This window comes from Podarcis gaigeae, assembly GCF_964106915.1.
Source record: "Podarcis gaigeae genome assembly, chromosome: 4".
In the NCBI taxonomy this organism is placed as follows: Eukaryota; Metazoa; Chordata; class Lepidosauria; order Squamata; family Lacertidae; genus Podarcis; species Podarcis gaigeae.
The window spans coordinates 60,866,081-60,889,009 of NC_139677.1; the positions used below are offsets into that span (position 1 = coordinate 60,866,081).

A 22,929-nucleotide genomic window follows, 5' to 3' on the forward strand; every position below is an offset into this window, starting at 1 on the left:
ATTATGGTTACAGTTTGTGGTTTGTTCGGGAAAAACAAATAATGAGCCCAGATTTTAACATAGCACAGCAACCGAAGGAGAGGAACTAGGCAAAACTCTTAAGCCTCCTTGTATTTTTTCATGTAGCTACTAGATTCCATGTCAGAGTGGTATTGCCCAGATCTGATAAGCATGAGAGACAGGCAGATCATTTAGGGCATTATCCAGTTATATTGCAGGGAAAGAGCAATGTACAAATCAGTTATCTGGTGGTGGTAATCAAGAAATACAAAGACAAAATCAGGAAGGCAGCCAAAGCAGGGGCAGGGAGAGATAATTCCAACTAAACTGAAGCTGACTAGCTAGCTAACTTTTGGTTATGACAAAGACAGAATTTCTGTCTCCCAAAATACTTGTACCTTGGAACAATTAGCAATGGCACCAACAAGATGAGAGAGGGCTAAATACTGCCTAGGACATGGCATTAAGTTATAAGCATTGTTTTATCTGATTGGAAACAATGAATACAAAGCAATCAGAAGTGAATGTACCCAGAAAATCTTACAGTTATATTTAACTTCAAAAGAGGAAACTCTAGAATGGAAGGACCATATAAAAGAAAGCTGAAAGATATAGTTTGGAGAGTCTAATCCATTTGAACTATTTCAGTAGAGCCTAAGTTGCAATGTTTACCAGTCACCAAACTTCAAGAAGCAATAAAGGAGTTGAGTCAAAAATTCTATAAATGGCAGTGTCTTAATTTAAGATTTTGGATTCTTTCCCAAAACAATGTGTACAGTCTCTGGAAAACCAAATGTAAATGTATGTTCAATTCAAAGAAGTAATGTGAAGAGTACATCGTGAAATATATGAAAATGAATACTAAAAAATTATTAAAATATGTTACAACTAGGAAATTAGCCAGAGAAGTAGGTGGATCACAAAAATGAATGGTACTGTAAAATATGTCATAAAGTTCCTCATACTTTATGAATCATTGCTTTGAGGCAATGCACCCAAATAACTATTTCAAATACAGGTTATAAAGATGGCATTTGTAAAGAATTACAGGCCTATGTGTGCTGCCCCCACCCTGCATGCTGCGAAGACATTTCTGGAAGCTTTTGGTTTCATTGTTAACTAATCACAGCTTGCTGCTTTATCTAAACCTGGACAAACAGTGGTTAATCGTAATTATAGTTCGTGGAAACAAGCCAATTTCAAGCCCTCCTTATGAAGCTGGCTAGTTTTCACATAGTTAAAATTAACTACAGTTTAAGATTTGGACAGTTCCAGGTAATCTGAAATGGGGGTACAAACTACCCTTTCAACTGTGCTGTAGGAGTAGGACGAGTATGCAAGCTGTGGGATAGGTATGGGGCTTTCTTACACTTCTGAATTACATTCCATATGAAGCCCAAGTAGCAAGATGGTTGACCTTTTATCTTAAATATGCAATTTATTGTGAAAATGAACTTTCTTTCCTGGAGGATTAGAAGATACCTAATGCAACACATTGTATTTAAAAAATCCCATGGTAGATGGGAGGGGTGGGCTACAATAAGTTTCCAACCTGTTAGCCAAACATCTAGAGAGTTACAGCAGCATTTTTGTGAAACATTATTAAGGCTAAAATTATGAAACTTATAAAAAATACAAGTTGTTCTTAAGGAACGATAGCATAGCTTCCTCAAAGGAAAGGCTTGCTTGATAGCACCGGCTTTTCAGAATACTTTCTTGTCAACAAGTGCGCTGATGGGTGTGATCCTGAAGATTTGCAATCTAGCACAGTGTTAAACAATGAATTTACTTGAGAAAGTCCCATATCAAAGGTTTCTGTAGTTATGGCCAAACTACCTGTGGTATGACTTATTTGTGATGAGAATGTTGGTGCTTTTTTAAAAACAAAAACTAATCACCCCAAGGTGACTGGGAGAGGGTTTTTAAATCCTTTTGCCTCATGCTCTTTTGATAATGTAAATTGCTCCTCAAATCTGCCATTAAGGCAGATTCAGATTCAGAAAGAAATTCAGATACATTGATGAGTTGTAAGAAATCATGTTCTTAGCAGAAAGCTACCAGTAATTGAAAATGTAAACTCAGTATTTTGTGGTAAAGAAGGCAAAGTCACTGTTAGGAAAGGATGAAAAACAAAATAACAAGTATTTTGTCAAGTATGTTGTCATATAATACTGTGCAAAAGATCTGATCTGGTTGCCTAATCTCAAAAAGGACAATATGGTGTTAAAAAATATGGTGACTGGGTCCCCCCCAGTGTGCTTAGTGATACTATATTAGGATTTGCTATTGTTGTTGTCCTTTTAAAGTCTTAATAATAAAATGTATCTTTTTAAAAAAATTCAAAATTTACAGGAAATGAAAACTGCTGGGGGGCGGAAATCATATGAAGAAAGCTAAAGTATTTCTGATTTTCAGTTTATAAAACAAGAAGTGAGGGGGAGACACAAGGAGGTCTATGCACCATGAATACTACCCAGTTAGGTAGACTTTGAGCTGTAACACTTAAACAAAATGCACAATCAGTTTATTTGTGGTATTCACCACAGAAGTACAGATGTTGAGAACCAGATTAGCTCATTTTCAATAGGATGATGTTGTAAACAAAAACTGCTCCCCTTGCCTTACAGGGTACACAAGAACCCTTACAGAGTCCTTTGTAGGTTCTCCATTGGTAGGAGAAAATAACAGAGGCCAACCAGAGAATATTGAGAAGCAAAGCAGCTAGTAAGCCTGATCTTTATTAAAGCTACAGATAGGTAGCCGTGTTGGTCTGCCTTAGTCAAAACAAAAAAAATTCCTTCCAGTAGCACCTTAAAGACCAACTAAGTCAGTTCTTGGTATGAGCTTTCGTGTGCATGCACACTTCTTCAGATACTTCTTCAGATACTATCTGAAGAAAGCTCATACCAAGAACTGACTTAGTTGGTCTTTAAGGTGCTACTGGAAGGAATTTTTTTTTGTTTTTATTAAAGCTGTTGCAACAGGGTGCTCCCCTACACGGAGGAGGAACCATGCACGCAAGGCCTTATATAGACTTTTGAACTGCCCACCCTGGAGCCCAAGACCACCCCTCTATACATCTTACATATATCACAGAAGGGGTGTAGCCCAAGACCAACCCCCAGTACATCAGACAAGGGGCGGACTACAACAGAAATCTGAGTATGTTGTTTTTATCCCGTCTGTCAGTTTACCTGATTGGATTATCTGGGCATCCTGGCCACTCTTTTGTTATGATAACTACTCAGTTCCTGAATCCAGGTCACAGGTTCATATCTTAAATGTACCTTTGAGACAGGATTTGTGAGCAAAGAGACAATGGGGAGGCTCCCCATTTCCTTCGACCTTGCAGAGAAATATTTGAGGTCAATTTGGAAGAGACAAATGGTTTTAGGACTTTTTCTGTGGGTCTCAGACATGTGGTCTATACATTTATGTATATGCTTGATTATATATATATATATATATCTCCTTAAAATTCTTATAACAATGAGATAAATTCATGTATGTTAAGACAATAATTAAAGAGAGTCCATGTTCCAGGTAATACATTACCTCTGAAAACCAGATTAAGATTTTAAGCCACTTGTGGTGTAGTGGTTAAGAGCGGAAGTCTCGTAATCTGGGGAATCGGGTTCGCGTCTCCGCTCCTCCACATGCAGCTGCTGGGTGACCTTGGGCCAGTCACACTTCTCTGAAGTCTCTCAGCCCCACTCACCTCACAGAGTGTTTGTTGTGGGGGAGGAAAGGAAAGGAGAATGTTAGCCGCTTTGAGACTCCTTAAAAGGGAGTGAAAGGCGGGATATCAAATCCAAACTCTTCTTCTTCTTCTTCTATCATCATCATGTCTTGCTTATGGAACTCATCAAAGATATCTAGCTGGCCACTACTGAAAACATATAACTAGACTAGATGGGTGTCAACCTGGCTTTGCAAGGGATTTCTTGGGGAAAAGAGATGCCCCGTGTCTTGAGATTTATTTTATTAGACGTACTTGTTATATTAGTTTTCACTACCCATTTTTAATGGACTATATAGTATAGATAACATTCTATAGGTCTTTCTTTTTGTTCCCATCTGGTTTATTTCTTTATAAAGGCAAAATATGCTTGTCTTTAAGCATAATCAGTCAAATATAATTATTACAAAGCCTGAAGTTAGGAATGTATGTAAGGATGGCTTCTTGCTATTTCTGATCCCTGCATTACTTATAGACCTGATCATGCTTTCATTCAGTTCAATCAGTCTTGTAAGTGCTTTAATGTATGCTCAAAGGGTTGATTTGACAACCAAGGATTGCTGCAGTGCAGTGGCATTTCAGCTGTGACCTCTTTTACTGCCTGTATCCCAATATACACTTGATACAGTAACCTGCCAGGCTATTCTGTCTATCCCAGCAAGCCTTTATTTTGTGTTTGTTGTATAGGTAGCAGCTATGTGCTAAGGTTGTACAGTAAATGTAATGACAACAAGGCACTTAAGGGATCATATATTATTTTTATTAGTATTTTGAGTTTCAAACACTGACAAGACAACTGGGGACCCCACCTTGTGATTTTTATGCAGAAATTAAAAGGGGATGAAAAGAATCCAGTAAATAAAAAAGAACAGATAAACTGATCTGAAATGTTTATAAATGTGTGCGTGTGTCCTTTATAAGAGAGGTTCTAAGGAGTTTTTGCTGATTCCTTATATCACAGAATCTTTAACTGGAGATATTCAGACGCATAACAAACTAATCTTATTTCAATAGTAAAAGTATGTTAGAAGTATTGATATACAATTGTATAGTAGTAGCCTAACAGTGTAACCATATATAAATGTCTACTAAGAAGAAAGTCTCATGTTCTGTGGAGTGTACTCCCAGGTAGGTTTGCAGCCTAATTTTAGATCGTTGCAGAGGAAGACAGGGACCCTGCAGCATCATTATGGAAGTCTTTCTGTGAAAGATTTGGTGAGCCTGCAGATGGGTGTGAAAAAGCATTGTACTGAAATTTTTTTAATATGGTCAGATGAGTTGGAAGTGACACCAAGGGTCATCTAGTCCAACCTCCTGAATGCAGGAATCTCAACTAAAGCATCCACGGTGGATGGCCATCCAATCTCTGCTTAAAAACCTCCAAATAAGGAGAGTCCACCATCTTTCAAGGGAGTCTGTTCCATTGTCAAACAACTCTTACCATAAGAATGTTATTCCTGATGTTTAGTCAGAATCTCCTTTATTGTAACTTGAATCAGTTGGTTTGGGTCCGACCCTCCGGATGCCCTTCTTCATATCTCAGCTCATCTGTAAGCAACATGCAACCACACTTGTTTCTTTATATGCCTCCCACTTTTCTTTCTTGTTGGAATTGCCTGTTTTTGTGCCTTCATTATTTCACCCATAAGACACTCCCATGCATCTTGGCCTCAATAGTTCCATAAGCTTTTTGAAATCAGCCTTCTTAAAGTTCAGAGTGCTTGTCCGACTACACTCAGCTTTCCTTTTCCACTGTATAATGAAATGCAAGAGGATATGATCACTTTCAAGGTTCCCAGTACTTTCGTTTCATTTCATTGACCAGTTCCTCCCTGTTGGTGAGGACCAAGTCTAAGATAGACGATCCCCTTGCTGCTGTTTCTACCTTCTGGGAAATGAAATTGTCAGTGAGGCAATTGAGGAGGTTGTACCTTACATTTCCAACAAATATTGGGGTAGTTGACGTCTCCCATGACTACTATATCTTTCCTTTTTGAATGTTTAGTAATCGGCTATAGGAAGGTATCATCCAAGTATTCAGTCTAGCTTGGAGGTCTAGAGCAGACACTCACAGTAAGGTCACTTTCCCCCCCCTCGCCCCTACAATTTTTACCTATATACTCTCAATCTGTGTTCCATGGTCCAGGTCATAGATCTCTTCATAAGTGTACCCTTCTCCCTTCCTGTTTAGTCTATTCATTTTGAACATGTTATCCCCCTCAATTTATACTTTCCACTCATGAGTCTCATCCTACTAGGTTTCAGTAATGCCTATTAGGCTATCATGTATTAAGAGCTCAACTTCATCTTGCTTGTTTCTCATACTCTGTGCATTTGTATAGAGACAACTTAGACCTCAAATCATCCTCTCCAGCTGCTTCCTTGTAGTTTCCTGCCCTTTAGCAGGTTTCTGTAGCACCAGCTCAGTTTCCTATGTATCAAAGAAGCTATTATCCCTGGTACCAGGTGTTCTGCTGCCATCTGTAATATTCCCTCCCTCCCCTCAGGATTTAGTTTAAAGTAGTCCTGATAAGGTTCATGAGATCCTTAGCAAACACATTCCTGCCAACCACTGTGAAGTGCGGAGACCATGGTCCAAGAAGCCAAACTTTTCCTTACAACACCACCTGGAGGACCTCCTCCCAGCCTATACTTTTACAGCTTCCTCGTCTTGGCTCATTCACACTTCCATTTGTCCCACCGTTTCTGCCTGGGGAAAACCCATGGTCTGGCACTGAATCAGAGCAAATAGCAATCGGCTGATTGTTCCTATTTATCTCTTAAAGAGTGGGTTTTCCAGGGGAAAGCAGCAGGGCAAAGGCAAATTGCTCATATCTGTGCCCAGGAAGCACAGCACAAGTGGAAAACCACTTGGACCCATGCTTTCTAGGTGCACGACAAGCAGAAGTGTGGATCAGCCCCTTGTTCCCCCTTCAGAGGTATGACAAGAACAAGAACTGATGCCAAGAGTCAATCAAGCTCTAATCTAGGCTTTTAAATATAACTAACACTAAACAAAAATGGGGAGATGCAGACACCACCATTGTGATGCAGCAGCTCCTTATAACAAGAGATAAAAGTACCCTGCTACTCCTGAGTACTGAGATGTCTCTGGACCTCAGTGGGCAAAGTGTAGTTTTGAGCTTTAAAAAAGGCCTTGTTATGATTTCATTGTCCATTGTGATGTGAAACTTCTGTAATGCTGTTTTCTGCCCATTGTGTGCTGGCCCAGAATAAGCTGTCTGGCTTATTCTGAGCCAGCACACCACCGCTGAAACAATCTTAAGGATGTATGTGATGCTTCTCTTGGGAATATTGTTTATTTGTATCAAGAAGCCAGCTCATTTCTGTTCTTTAGGCATAGGAGTATGCCATGTCTGCTTGTAGTTTTGAATCAGACTTTGTTCCTAATACACCTAAATCAGTGGGGTCTCTGATGGAAGAGGGTGTGATAAACTGTACTTATCAGTGGGTTCTCTTTGTCTACTGCTTACAAAGCATACAAAATAAACCATATTATATGCCTTTGTGTTTCATACATATTCCCATCTCCTTTGATAGCTGTCACATATTTTTCATGATGAAGTTCTGATTGCCCTACATGCTCACATAAGGCCTAATCCCATTAGACAAGGGGTCCTGTGCACTTTTCTTTAAGATGTGTAGGATCAGGCCTATTCTAATAAAGCACAGTGTCGTAAATGTCTCAGTCACTCCTAGCACTCTTGAAAAGGGAAGTGGGTGTGCATTAAATATATAATTATGTCCTGAATATGTTCACCAACTTTTATTCTGATAGCTGAATCTTCAAGTGAGACATTGCACAAGCACCCCTTAAAAATGGGTATCATGTTTCTCTGACACAGAGCATTGTTCTGAGCCTTCATACAGACTTCTCCCCCCCCCTTTTTTCATTATTGCAATTGTTCAGGGAGATGTCAGCAGGGATCCCTAAATATGGTTACAGGGCACCAGTGGTGACCATGTCTTTTAATTCTGGCAATAGGGAAAGTAATATACACCACCATAGGAATAATATATTTGCAAAGGCATTAGGAGCACTGGGAGAAAGAGTCTGCTTTTCTTCAAGCTGTGCATTGTGATTCCAAGCTGTGTCTTGGGTTGGGTTGGATAGGAGGGTATGCTACACACACACACACACACACACACACACACACACACACCTCACTCTCTGCTCTTCTGCTGTAAAACTGTTAACTGGACAGCAAGTGTCAAAGGGAGATATCAGTTTTTCTTCTGGAATAAAGAAGGCAAGACTCACTAGTTATTAGAAAGAAAGAGGAAATATTACCTATGAAGCTTAGCTACACTTTGTCAACCTGTGAATTGCTTTGTCGATGTCATCGTGCCCCCCCCCCCCCAATCCTCCTTGAAAATGGAGCTGGTGTTCAGACTTCATGACCTGGACTTGTACAGCAAGTTTCATTCTGATATCTCAAATGTTCAACAGAGTCATGGCATTGCAGGCAAACTGACTAACAAATTTACAAGGAATATGCTGAACTGTCAGTTCCTCTGACCAATAACCTAAGTCTGCCATTGTAGCATTCCGTGGAAAGAAACCCAGAGGAATAATGACACAATTTGTGTTTTAAGAAGGAAACTAAATGTTGTGCAATGAAGCTGCTGCATATTTAGTATTAATAGAAGTGCCAGCCTTTTGTTAAAAGGTTGCTTATATAATCTTTTATGAAAGAATGCTGCTTTTGTATGTCAAATGTGTGCTTCTCTATTGCTTATTAAACTGTATTTTTTGGAATCCCCAAGACATGCTGCCTTCTGCATGAGAAGGGTTAAAAGGAGACAACATCCTGTCAAAGACCTTGTTTTTAATTTTGCCTCTCAGCCTGGCACAGATCCGGCTAAGAGCAGCCTAGATTAGTTCAGAAAACCTTTGAAGAGATTTAAGATGTCCTTCAGCCAGTTTGAAGGTTTTTGTCTTGCAAATCCAGTACAAGGGCGCCTGCAGGCATCTCGACCCTTGCTGTGCTGCTGATGCAGCTCAAGGTCACACTAACCCGCCCTGTGACATTCTACAACAACAACAGGGGGGGGGGGGATGATGCAGTGAAACTGCTTCAGCATTCAGCCAACCAACAACTTCCTCGGTTCCTTACTAAAAGAGATACAGGGTGCGATTCCCTCCCTCCCTTTTATTTCTTTCCTTTTTTTCCCTTCCTAGATTTTGCTGTAGGAAATAATCCAGGATTTCTGGTGTGTGTGATGTCAAGGTCATTTCTTAATTAGAACACATGTAAAGAACAAAGCTAAATGGCTTCAAAACAGCTTTGTAGTTGATGGAGAGGATTTAAATTATTTAAAGAGATAGTTACCGAAGTATGATGGGGAAAGAATTCTAAAGACATTAACCCCTTCATTCTAAGTTTACATACGGTTCTTCCAAAGATGTGTCAAACCTTGATTAACTGTGTTTAGAGCCATAGTGGATATGTTGCTCATATTTACAGCAAAGTCTCCAGTTGTCATGGCCCATTACATCTGAACTGTGAAAATTCAAAAGAATTTTCCAAGGGACTGTTATTAGAATCTTATAGAACAAGGAAAATACTGTACTGCTTATGAGATAGTTGTGATTTACTTTATTGCTGTTCGAAGTCCAGCCATTTCATATATGAGAAGATTGTTGCTTGAAGAAATTTCAGTCAATATTTTGTGTACTGAGAAAATCGCAATGGAAGAGTCATGTAGAAATCAAGGTAGGGGATAGAAGGTGCTTAAAGAGGAAGAGAACTGTAGTTTGCATCTCTTAACTTTTAAGTGCACAACATCCATGGCAGATGGGTAAGAAGAAACAAAGTGTAACAGAAAGTGTAATAAAGCTGAATGTATATGATGGTCCATTATGGGCCCAGTATACAATTCTCAACCGTTTTATCTGTTATACCATATTGCATTATTTTTCTTTTCTTTGATTTATTTCTTCCTTACCACCACATCTTCTTCCTTTTAAAATACATTTGGCTAGGAAACTATATATATTCATTTTCTTGGAAATAGGTATCACTGGATGGGTTAGCATAACACTTTATGACTGATGTAAAATTAATAGGGAAATGTTGTCAGAGTTGTAACGGTTAGATTTCATGCTTGGGTTGCATATTGTAGTGCTTTATTTAGAGTGATATACTAGAGACTTTAAGGCAGAGAAGCTCTCATAGAAGTGAATATTAGAAGAGAATTGAGTTGTAAGGAAGACTATGAAAACAGCTTGTTAAATGAAGATGTATACTATTGTAGGAGATGATGGTTGTGGCATGGCAGCTGGTGAGATGGCTCACTAGTTGAAATCACCATGCATGGCAATATTGGAGAGAGGGGAGTTCTTGCTGTGAGTAATGCCACACCCAGCGCTGTGTAAATGCACATTTATAGAGTGATTTGTGATTCGTCTGGTCTGGTCTGGGCAAGGCAAGCTTGCTGACACCAGCAGGGACAACTATCCACTCTGCAACTGGACACTTCCATGATGTTGGTTGTAGTATTCTGCATCACTACCACCTCCTCCTGGTACCTAAAGGTAAGAATGAGAAATCCTCTCACATCTGCATCGCCATGCAGTTCCAGCAGTGCTTTTGTCTAGCAAACCACTAAAATAGTTTACTGCTGGTAGAGGTGATTGGGTACCTACTTTTATGTATCTGTATAATTGTTTAACTGTAGGCTTAAAGATGTTCCTAAGGTTTTAGTTGCTTTTTATTCATTCACAAGAATATTTTTTCCCCCAGTCGTGACTGAGGTCCTGCAGGCTTTTCTATACTTGGAATATGAAACAAAACAGAGTTAACAGTACACTCTTATTTAAAAGACAACTAACTTAAGTGCTAGTTAACTTGAGAAATTTTAATAGGTTGGTGGAAATGATGAGCTTTCAAAGGGTTTGGTACACGAAGAGATTGTTGACTTTATTCATTGAATAGCAGGTCTCAGGCCTTACTGCTAACTGCTATTGAAGGTTCCTTTAATTTTTTAAAGGTGTTTATTATTTATTTCTTAAATACACTTCTGCTCTGCCCCTTGGCAAGAAAGAAAGAAGGTTCTTAGCAGCTTCCAGAAACCTATACTAAAATGGTGCCTGCACTCAGGCTCACAATTTAAAAAGACATGACACATGAGGGGGAAAAGAATGGGAGTGAGGAGGAAAAAGCAAGCTCAAGCAAACAAGTTCTTATAACACAGTTATATAGGTTGTGAATGCCTTGCTCTTGATTGATAAAGAGCAGTGCCTCCCCGGAAGCAGTCTGTCCAGGAGCAGGTGATGATGTTTAAGTCAGGAGGACAGGACAGCTCCTGACACAAAGTCCTCCCCTGAGATGGTGGACTTGATGGCAGTTAGAATCCACACAAGAGAGGACTTGAGGGAATTACCCTCCTTTCTCATTGATGCCAGTGGCAGTTTAGTTGTCAGTCTGCCAAGTGACATTGCTTCTGTTCCAGAAGCAAAAGCCCAAAGTTCCTTGGATCCCAACCCATAGTACACTGAACATTTTTTGACCTGTATCATAGTTTGTTTTTGTGGTACAATGCAGTAATAGATAATTTGTGTTTTGGTGAATAGGACCTCTGTATGTGAATTGAAACTAAGTATTTGATAGTCCAAGCTCTCTTATCCTCCCTCCCTTCCCCACTTTCTGCTTCCTTCCTAGCAGCAGGCACATTTGAAGAAAATGCTGGAGTTTCAGAGCAAGAAAATGTATAAAATGATAACAGATAGGCAGTGTGAAATCTGTACCTTTTTGCCCTTGCCTGAGGTGTAGAATGCCCTTAATAGTATGTGAGACCTAGGCTCACCTGCTAATAATTTATAATTTACTGTCCTAATTCATCGATTTGTTACCACTAATTGTACTTCATTTACTTCTGTGTAGTTTCCAGTACCTAAAGGGTTGAAAGGTTGCTGTAATTGGCACCCGCAGCTGCTCTATCTTTTGACAGGGGATAATTTTGCAGCCTATGCTTTGTGTGACAGCTGCCTAATTGGGCATTCTCCCCTTGTAGCGAGCCTGCCTCCTCCAGCCTCCCTGCTGACAAATGGTGGTGGATTATAGATGAGGACATGCTGACCCATTCGACCTTGCTGAGACAGCGGGGAGGGGCCTCCTGCTACTTCAGGGAAGCTTTGGGTCATTTAAAGGACAAGGTCATGAGCCAGGTGGGGGAAATGACATGATATCACATGACAATAGCCTGATGACACGGTCATTATGTCAAGGACAAACTGATCAGTATTGATTTTGCTTCTGCCTTTATGATTTGTCACCAAAAGCACTGATACTTTTGCCAGTTTACAGGAGATGAAATGCCAAATGATATGAGGGTTTCCTCCCCTTTTTTCTGCATGCAGATCACACATGTAATAAAGCTCTGTTGATAATGAGTCAGATTCTCAATCTTACTGCCTAGGAAATACTACAGTTTCTGATAAGAGCTTTTGACAAATTCCAGGTATCCAGTTGCTGCTGAATATTTTAACATGTTAAATTCCAGTTTACAAATGTATAGCCAGCATTACACATATCTAGTGGCTTATTATAACTTTATGAAAAGAGGCTACATATATGTGATTTGGTGAATGTACATAATGTGTAAATATTCAAGTGATATCAACTGTTGTGAAGAATCAAATTACACTATCCCAACTTTGGCAGGCCAAAAGAAAAACAAAAAAGCAAAACCCAGCTTCTAATTATTTACAGTAAACATGCTTGTAAAGGTGATGATTTTACAAGTGTTTTAAACTTTGTTCCATGCTGATAAACACCAGGCTGAATGACAGAACGTTTGACATTTCTAATTTTAGACAATATTAAATATTTATAATATTTATAACAATTGGCAATTGACAGTTGGCGTGTTTTGTTCTGGTTTTGCTTCCTTCAGAAATTTTCTTCTGAAATCTGTTAATGTCAGTTGTAATGTTAGGAGCATACTTTCATTTAATTTATGCTTTTCTGGAATTACTAATACTTTTTAGGTTTAAAACTGTCAACCATTCTACACAGAAAACACACTTCGCCGCCTGTCATTTTGTTGAAAAGTGAATTAGTGTTGGCTGCTCCTGTGCCCAAATCCTCACATCTCGCTAGGAAGTAATTTTAATTCCCCGAGGTAAAAAGCCATCAATAGTAAAGTATGATGAATTAGTTCACTCAAGTAGGTGTGTGTTTTCTGACCTTGCTGTGCATGTGTTTAGCTACTCTCAGTGGCTGAGTCAAGCTTGGTGGAGGCTTAATCCTGTGCCCTTGTACACGTATACTTGATTAGTAGTTGTGGTTATCTCAGCAGAAGACATTCCGCCCTCCTCCTGGTATTGGTTGGGACCCAGGCATTGGGGAGTAAAGTCGAAGGAGAAAGAAAAGAGATTTTGCATTAGTATTCTATGAAAGCCTTACTGTCTGCAGAACAAATTGATTGCTACAGTGTACCTGTGCTTGGCACCACTGCTGTGAAAGAAAGGTATGGTTGTAATCTGCTTTATTGTATTACCTATTGTCACACTCCAGGAATGTTTAGCATTAAGCTCTTTCTTTGGCACATGGCTATATGGTAAAGGAATGAAATAAAGGAATGGAAAAGTATGAGAGGGTGTATCTTTGTTCACTACAGTAAACTATGTAGCCAGTTGTAATGAGGCACGTTTTTTCCTGTATATTCCAGTAGTAGCATAAATGGAATGCTAACAAAAATGTATGTCAGTGTTTTGCAACATGCAGAGATGGATGGAATGACAAGTAATTTTGTAAGTTCTGAACAAGCAGAGGAATAAGAGAAATATTTGGTTGTGGACATGGTTTTGTTATCAAGTTAACATTTCACTGCACTGCTACTGCAAACTGTGCTGCTCAGAGAATGAAATTAAGGGAAAGATGCTCACAAATGGTAGATGCTGCATGCTTTAATATGCTAAAGAGTTTTCCCCCATTAAAATATGCTCTCTCTAGGTAGATATAAAATGTAGATGATGAAAATTAAAATTTGTTTTAACTTTAATTTGCCATAATTTCCTGTAATTCTATAAAGAAAATGCTGTAGTGCCCATTCTTCCAACGAGTCAGCTATAAATCTCATCAGTTAATACATTTGTGTATTTTTTTTTCCTGAGTCCTGTGCTGATCTCAGTTATCTGTGTGACAGGAAGTGCACAGCACTCTATTAATAAAGATTCAGACTGTTTCATAGTGATCTCTGTAGAGTACTCCATTGTTGACATTGCTGAAGTTGTGTTTGTAATTATTTGGATATTTGCTTTTGGCTCCGTTAAAACATTTAAATTATTTCAAACCTGATAATACAGAAAATCACAAGCAGTTAAGATGAGGGACAGGTGGCAAGCTTGTGTAATGCATTTCAATCTGATAGAGAACACAAGCAATAGCTTCACAAGGAAATGCAATCCCATCTCTAAAGATCTGCAGAAACATTTAAGATATTTGGAGTAAATGACAAAACTGACATGGATATTAAGAAGTTTAGCTTTAATACAATGTATGAAAATGAAGTATTGATTACTGAAAGCTATAGGCAAAGATCTGTTATGATGTGCCATATGGCCTTTTGCATTCAAGCTAATGTTTTATGGATGTACAGAGTGATTATTGTAATAAGGGCATATTTGAGTTTAGAATCAGATTTAATTTGTAATTGTGTGAATAGTTAAAAATTACTCAGTATAAAAACCTATTAACAATGTAAGTATCAGAAGTGTGGACAAGCCATTATAATGTGTTTCCTTACACATAAATAACAAATAAATTATGCTCAACTTCAAAGTAATGTAATTTGTTGTTTAAATCTCTTTCTGTGGTGCACAAGTTGTCAACTGAAAGCAATACATGCAATAGAAATAAATGAGTAGTTACTTGAAAAATGACAAAGCTATCAAAAATAAAACCAACAGCATGATTCTATCCATGTTCACTTGGAAGAAAACCTTGCTGAGTTTAATGGGATTTGCTTTCAAAATAAGGTAAATGCAACAAAACTTGTAAGTTAGAAGATACTTGCCATGCCAATATTTATTATCTGCCAGAAAGAATGAACATTTATGCTACTTTTACTGTTTCAAATTGCATTTTTAATATTGTATTTCATTATTTTAATTTTCTGTGAGCTACCCAGTACCCATATAAATATAAGTAAATGAATTAATAACTTTTTGTTGGACATTATAAGTGTTGCGTTGTTTTGAACCAATTATTGGGTGTTTGTGTTTTTTTGGGATTTATTTATTGCCCAAACATACAAATAAAATTGTACTGGACTGAGCTTAACTTTCTTTTAAATACAATTTAATCTGCTAGGGAAAAAAGCAAAAGGAGCAAAAGTCATTAAATCCACTTCAAAACTCTAAGAATATTCTGACTTGTGTTTCAGTTGTTGGCAACTACCTCCTATAATATTTTATAGGGAATCATTATTTATTTGTGGAACATACCTTAATTTCTATCAGACCATAGGAATACTGGGAGTATCACAGATTTTGAACATTTTGATTAGAGATAATCTTGTGTCAGTCAGATATATTTATATCTGTATTTCTTCTTGTCATAATTTTAAACTACGATTTGGGGCATTAATTTCTTTCTATTAGGAAGCATATCCAAAACAGTGATTTGGAAGAGGCCATTTACTGTGGGTTGGTAGTACATAATGTTATACAATCTTAAGAATGCAACAGGAAGTATACCTCTTAATTTTACTTCCAAATACTTTCCACTTCCTAGTTCCTTCCATTTATTTTGCTTTTCACCCATCAAAAACACCTTCCAATGGATCTTGTAGCCTCCAGGAATTTTTCAAATTAGTATTCTTCCATCAGTATGCAGTTTTTTTGTAGTTAATTTTGGATAAGTGCTTCATTGCACTCTTAACACATATACACAACTTTTTTTAAAAAAAAATAGAATAAAATAAAGAGCCCTATTAAGGTACTCAAAAAATCTGGTGTGTGTGTGTAGGGGTCATGGCTGTATGCACATGCTTATGCTGCAAGCTCTACTTTTGACCTGTCCATTGCACTTGGATCTCTACTGCAATCTGTCAGATCCCTAACACCCCTCGTCTGTCCTCAAGTGTACAGACTAAGTTTCCGTACCTCAGTCTGGATATTTTTCATTCTATAGAACTTATCAAGCTAAGCTGTTGGTTCATAAAGGGTAGGATTTATCAAGCCTTTGTAAAAATAAATGCCTGCATATACAAAGTCTTTATTTATTTTGTAATAAAATTTAAAGCTTTGTACTGCATCTACAGTATAATATTGTTTTGTCCTTGTAATTAGTACGCAAGTCAATGTGTCTATTACTGTGCCAGAACTCTAGGTTCTTGAAAAACACATCTCTCTTGAGGACACACATAGAATTGCATTTAAACTGTAATTGCTCTTTGCTCCTTATGGCTTATTAAATCTGGTAGGATTGGGCCAGGGAGATGATGAACCTAACCGAAGTAGGCATAGGGGTGTGTGGGCCTCCTAAATGAGCCACTCCTAAAAAAAGAGCATCCCATGAACCCAGAAGAACTGAATAAATATTGACCTCTTCCTGGGCAAGATTCTTGGGTGGGCGGTCACAAAAGAGACCCAAGCATTTTGGGGATCCATTTTATACAGACCTGGTTATGGCCCCGAGACTGTGTTGATTCTCCTTGATCTCTCAGCAGCTTTTGATATTGTCTGTGGCATGCTTCTGGAGCAGTTGTCAAAACTGGGAGTGCAGATGATGTTCTGAACCAGTGTCTATCTGTGATAATGGGCTGAATGAGCCCAATAAATTCTAGCTCAATCCAGACAAGATAGAGACAGTAAGTGCCTTGGTTCAGATAAGTAGTGTGCAGCATGTTCTATATGGGGTGGCACTCGTGAAGGTTCAGGTATGCAGCTTTGATTCATCTTTGACATTGGAACACAAGTGGCCTCCATATTACAGATATGCCTTCTACCAGTTTTGGTTGGTTGAGCAGCTGTGGCTCTATCTGGATGCAGGTGAACTGGCCTCAGTTGTCTATGTCATGCTAAACATGTGGCAGGAATACTGTAGTGAGTTATGCATGTGACTTCCTTTACAGTTCATAATTTAGGTTAGGTTAGGTTAGGTTAGGTTAGGTTAGAATTTAGTTTATAAACAAGGACCACATGGTCTGAATATACCAAAACAATTCTGATACAACTGCCAATTGATTTCTGAGTCTTGGACAATAAAGTTTTACATGTCTAGGGATATGATGCCTTATGGAATGCTTTCCCCATAGTAGCCTGCCTGGATCCTAAGCTCAACATTGGTGGCAACCTCTCTGTGTGCCCCTCCGGCAGCAGTTTGTATGGTGGCTACAGGAGGACGTGCCTTTTCACTAGTGGCCTCCTTTTTATGGAATGCCCTCCTCAGGGAGGTTCATTGGACACCAACTGTGACATGTTTTGGGCACCAGACAAAGATGTCTGCATTCTCCCAGGTATCTTAGTTTTATTTGCAGCAGTTTGTGGTATTTTTGTTTGTTTTGGGGGAGATTGTTCTTTGGTGGTCAGACTGATGTGTTGTTTTGGAAGGGGATAGAGGAACTGTTTTATGCTTTAATTACTTTAATATTGTGTTTTGTTTTAAATATTCCATTCTGTATATTTTGATATTTTGCAAGTCACTTCGAGATATTTGTATAATACAAATGAGTTGTGATTCCTGCACTGCAGGGGGTTGAACTAGATGATCCTTGTGGTACCCTCCACCTCTACAACTTACGATACTATGAAATTATATATGATTGTCATAATGTTTTGCATGTGATTAAAGGTTCGTGTTAACAGGACTGGCATGTGTATTCTCTGCACACTTTACCCTCCTTAAATTTTCCTTTACTGTGTGAATAGGACTAAGTATTGCACGGGAGTTTTATTAAATGCCTTATAGGCCAGAGATCCACTACAGCTGTGTAAGGGTAGATCTAATATGTATAAGAAGGCAGACAATTGTATTCAGTAGAAGAGAGTGCTTATGTGCTTGGGTTCAGTTTCCCACAGACATCTGGTTGGCCACTGTGAGAACAGGATGCTGGGCTAGATGAACCGTTGGCCTGATCCAGCAAGCTCTTCATAGAATCACAGAACTGTAAAACTGGAAGGGACCCTGAGGGTCATCTAGTCCAACTCCCTGCAATGCAGGAGTCTCAACTGAAGCATCCATGACAGATAGACGTCTAAGGAACGACAGTCCAGCACCTACCGAGGTAGTTTGTACTTCTAAGGTTCTTGTGTTATGTTCCTAATAGTCTGTGAGTTAGCTGATAAAAGCAGTCTGGGCCACACACAGATGCCATTGGTGGAACTATGAGAGTTTAGGAGAACTTTTAAACTGTACAACTGTTTTTGAGGTTAGGGGCAAGATCATGGAAACTGTAATCATACCCATTTTTTAAAAATGGAAATTTGAATCTAAGTATCTCTTGCATCATTTTTCATGATTAGGAGGACTTAAGGAATGGGTACATTTGTGCTTTCCTGGCAAGTCAGAAGTTAAGCTAGAACAGAATGAGAGTCCCATTAACATGATTAGTGTTAATATATTGAACTATTTATTTATCTCATTTATAAATAGCTTCCTATGAAGCATCTCAAAGCAATTTTGCAATACAGTAAAAAAAGTATTATTAAAAATTGAATGTATAAAAACAATTAAAAACAATTTCAAACCCAATACAGACATTGACTGGCTGACAAAGATGGAGATGATATTAGTTAGAGAAATTCCTAGCATAGAGAGTATTTGCTTGCTTGTAACAGGACGGTATCCTGAACTGAACAGATAAGCAGCTTGGAGGAGCTTTCAAGAATGTTAGTGCTATTGCTCAGAGTCACTTTTTTCCATATGTACTTGGTTCATAGGCTGCCACCTCTTATGGATAGATTACCTGTCACTACAGTGATCCATGCTCAAGTGCTAAACTTCACTGTTAAAGAACATTCTACAGGAGACTGGTCTTGAGAACCTTGAAGTTTCAACTGGTCCGGAATACTGCTGTACACCTGTACCAGTTACACTAGTCACTATTTCAGCTTCAATTCAATATGCTGGAGTTACCGTAACTTTTAAAGGCTTTCATGGCTTGGGACTAATACCTGGTAGCCTATCTTCAGTTGATGCCTCTCCTGTTAACATTGCTAACTGCTATATCCTTCTATTGAGTATAGATATCAACAGCTAGGAAGAAAGCATTTGCCTGAGGAAATATTGAAGTTTACATACAAGTTAGAATTTCAGAGGGGGGACGAAACTTCTATATTGACAAACTCTGGGTAGATTTGTTTTGTTACTGGCCTGTTTTGTTAATTGTTATTGTACTGATTCTGTGGATGTTTTTGAGCTTCTGGAAAAGCAATGTTAAGCAGTTAAAATGAACAAGCCCTCTACCCTTCTGTGCTTTAAACCACATTTTCCACCTATCTGCTCAGGTTTTCAAAACCCATTGGCACTACCCTGCCCTCTTTCTTTAGCTACCACATTTCTGGTGCTGTTATTATTCCCCCCTTTCCCCAAAGCTGCTCAGCTTGCTTCTTGACCAGTTATGTGAGATTACACTAACCAGATTGTCCTTCTTCTGTTGTCATAGAATTTGCACTACTGAATTTTTTCCTCAGAAAAATTAATATACTGTACTGATGATAAATTAGTATGTAATTTGAAAGTTCTCATTTGTTATACCATGAGTTGAGATTATGTTAGATTGGTCAATGGTTTTTGACACAGTTTTCACAGCTTTTTCACTTACTCTTTTCTTAATACTCGGTACAGATGTAATTAAGCACTGCTAAGTAAAAGTGGGTTCTGAGATTCATGTTATTTTCCTCTTGCTCCCCCCCACTATCTAGCATGAATTCTTATCCTTACCACTAGCCTAGACAATGGTAGGCAAATTAAGGCCCAGGGGCCAGATCCGGCCCAATCACCTTCTAAATCTGGCCTGCAGACAGGCCGGGAATCAGCGTGTTTTTACATGAGTAGAATGTGTGCTTTTATTTAAAATGCATCTCTGGGATATTTGTGGGGCATAGGAATTCATTCCCCCCAAAAAACAAATATAGTCTGGCCCCCCACAAGGTCTGAGGGACAGTGGACCGGCCCCCTGCTGAAATAGTTTGCTGACCGCTAGCCTAGCCCATGGTTTTTACAAGCCAAAGTTCTCTCTCATCTTTGACCATATTAAAAACATCACAGTTTGCTCTAGGTCTTAGGGCTGAAACAGATGCAAGACAGCAAATTTCTGATTTCTCCCATTCCCCATTTGAAAGCAATCACAGGGGCTCTAATTTTGTTCATAAAAGGAAAGGAGTGATCCCCCCCTCCTTCCCAACTCCCACATGATTTTCCTTATCAAAATCAACTCTCTCTTCCTGAAGCTGCTATTAGCTCACCAGTGGAGAAAATGTAGGCACAGTACAGATACATGTATTTTTCCCCACTACTGGTTTAATAACAGATTTGGGGGTAGTAATTTAGAGAGAAAAATATGGAGGTGAAGGATATTTCCCCCTTCCTTAGTGCCACTGATTGAGTGAAAATTGGAGCCCCCACAGCTTCTTTAAAAGTTAGAAGAAAGAACATCAGGAAATCTGATACTGGATTTGCTACATAACACATTTTTAGCCCTTAGTTGTGGAGTTGGAAAAGCTGCTGAAGGAATTCCATTATTTATACTACTAATTTATAGTACTTTGTTCTGGTTGTGACATTAGTATTGCAGTATTTGGTGTCTTTTTAATGTCTTATGGTGGTAACTTTCCTTTGGTTAAAATGTGGAACAAAAATGAAAAATAAACAAAATCAAGGGTTTCATTCATTGATACCTCTTACAGTGATGGAAAGGCCTTAGATTCTGATGAGGCTTCCATCAGCAGAGTGGTCAGGAAGGTAATATTAGCTGATGCACTCTTTAAGATCTCGAATCTTCTCTGGATTCAGCCTCCTGTATACTTCCAAAGTCTACTACAACAAGCGTTGATGGACTCTTCAGAACAGCATACTAGGTTGTCTCCAGGAGGAAGGGGGAATAAACATCTCTTCTGTTCTTGTTCAGGTTACAGAGCCCAGTTTGGGCTTTCCTTCAGTGCAAGTGACACCACTGGATACAACCTTAAGGTTAAATTGTATGTAAACTACAAAAGAAATATGATGTTTCGGCCCCAGCTTTTTCCATTGCTATATTCGGACTCCAGACTTCCATAATCAAGTCAACTTTCACTTGAGAGTCAAAGGTCCAGAGTGTTTTCAGAGTTCACACAATTTTATTATTTATACCCTGCTCTTCTGAAGTAGACCTGTTCAAATTAATGGGCCTAACCTAGCCATGTTCATTAATTTCAGTGAGTCTACTCTGACCAAAAGTTGGTTGAATATTACCTTAGAATTCACCAAAAATAAACCTTAAGCACCTGTCTCTAACATGTCTGTAAGAACAAAGTTTAAACCAGTGAAAACAGGCTGGTGTTTCAGAAGAAAAAAGATAAGATAATCCTCTGGTAATGGACCTGGGTTACAAAGTGTATAGTCATGATGACATTGAAGGAAGCACAGTAAAATAGAGAACATTTATCTTCGTTGGACTGCTTAAGCTGAGTACTGAGTATTCTGACCTTGATTCTTTTAGGAGATGGATCATTTCAAAGCCTAAATATAGGGGGAAGTGGTCTCTCAGATAAAGTTACAGACACTTGATTTAGCACTGGGTAAAGTTCTCCTTCTTACTAAATTTAAAGGGATGTCCTCCAATAGGGTAAAAATGAAGGATTTCCTACAACTTCAACTACTTTTACTGTAATTTATATCTTTCTCTAAATTATTTAGACAAGGTGTAGGTTGATTCTTTCTAAATTCTGTTTTGAATTTAGATGGAAAAACACAATATTTTACATCATTAATGAACTATTCTTCCAGATAGTGGTTAGGAACTTTAGACTTCTCACGTTTTTGTCTCGGGGATTGATCTTTGTCACATTTATAAACTATGGCTCACATAATAGTTCTTCTCCATCCCTATTTAATCTTTGACCTGGCTTTCCTGAGAAAGCAAACTAGGTTGTCAATTAGTGCTAATTAGTATCTATCATTTGGGGAATAGAGACAGCATGCCAGCCATGAGTAGGGTTGGCTGCTTTCTTTTTAAAAAAATAACTGCTTAAAAAATTCTGGAAATATTTGGGGTGATTGACTTATCATTCTCAGAGTAGACCCAGGGTAATCAGTGTAATTAAGTCCATTTATTTCAGGGGGTCTACTCCACGAATATTGCCACATATATGCCAATTCTGTATATTCAACTAGTCGTAGATTACTTTAAGAAAATGAAAATATATTCTGAATGAGAATTGTTTCTGTGTCCAGTGCTCTTTGTTGGTTTAGTATTTCTGTTTTGTCAGTGTTGCATGTCTGTAAGTTCAAGTAATCTCAAACTGCACACATTCCATTCAATGCTCCAATAAACATCCCAGCTGAAGATACCTTGATACAGAAAGTGCCAATTAGAACCTTCTTTGTACCTCTGCAATACCTCCTACGTAACATGGGATAATGAAGAAATTTCTTTGTAACTGTATGCAATTGCTTTTAAAGAAGAGCACATAATTATATATGTAATTAGTATAAGAATGTGGTTTATCTTAACTTGCATGCCAAGCAAAACTTAAAAGATTCCACTAATACCTTCAAGCAGCCAACCCTACCCTAAAAATTAAGGAATTTTAAAGATGAGGTCTTGATTCATGTCAGCTTTGCAGGAATAAAAAGTAGGGAAAGAAAGCAATTGCCAGGCATTACCAGTACACCAGTACAAGAGGCTACAAAACATACCACAGCCCAGCTGGAGCATACATCTCAGAAACAGAGCTCCTTTGGGGAGGCAGAGATTATTTCAGGTCATGGTGGACTCCACTCCAGACCACTGCTAGAGCAGATTATTGGCTGTCTACCAAAGCCCTGCTGGTGAACCTAGGTTTATTTTGGAATCCCACAATATTTGGAGGCACACTCTGTATTTAGACTTGCACTGCATGCTATACCCTATTCCCTGAGCCCTACAGTCCATTCTTTTTTCGACTGCAAATACTTCACAGTCTCACCTATCTATATCCATCTAGTGGTCCTCTGCTGGTGGGAAATAGACGTGCAATG

General features: G+C 38.5%; 1 protein-coding gene across 2 annotated transcripts in view; it reads left to right on the forward strand.

The window, feature by feature from the left end:
- The window catches only part of NRIP1 (nuclear receptor interacting protein 1), a 78,218-nt gene that overhangs the window by 36,642 nt on the left and 18,647 nt on the right, over window positions 1-22,929 (forward strand). The window lies entirely within an intron of this gene.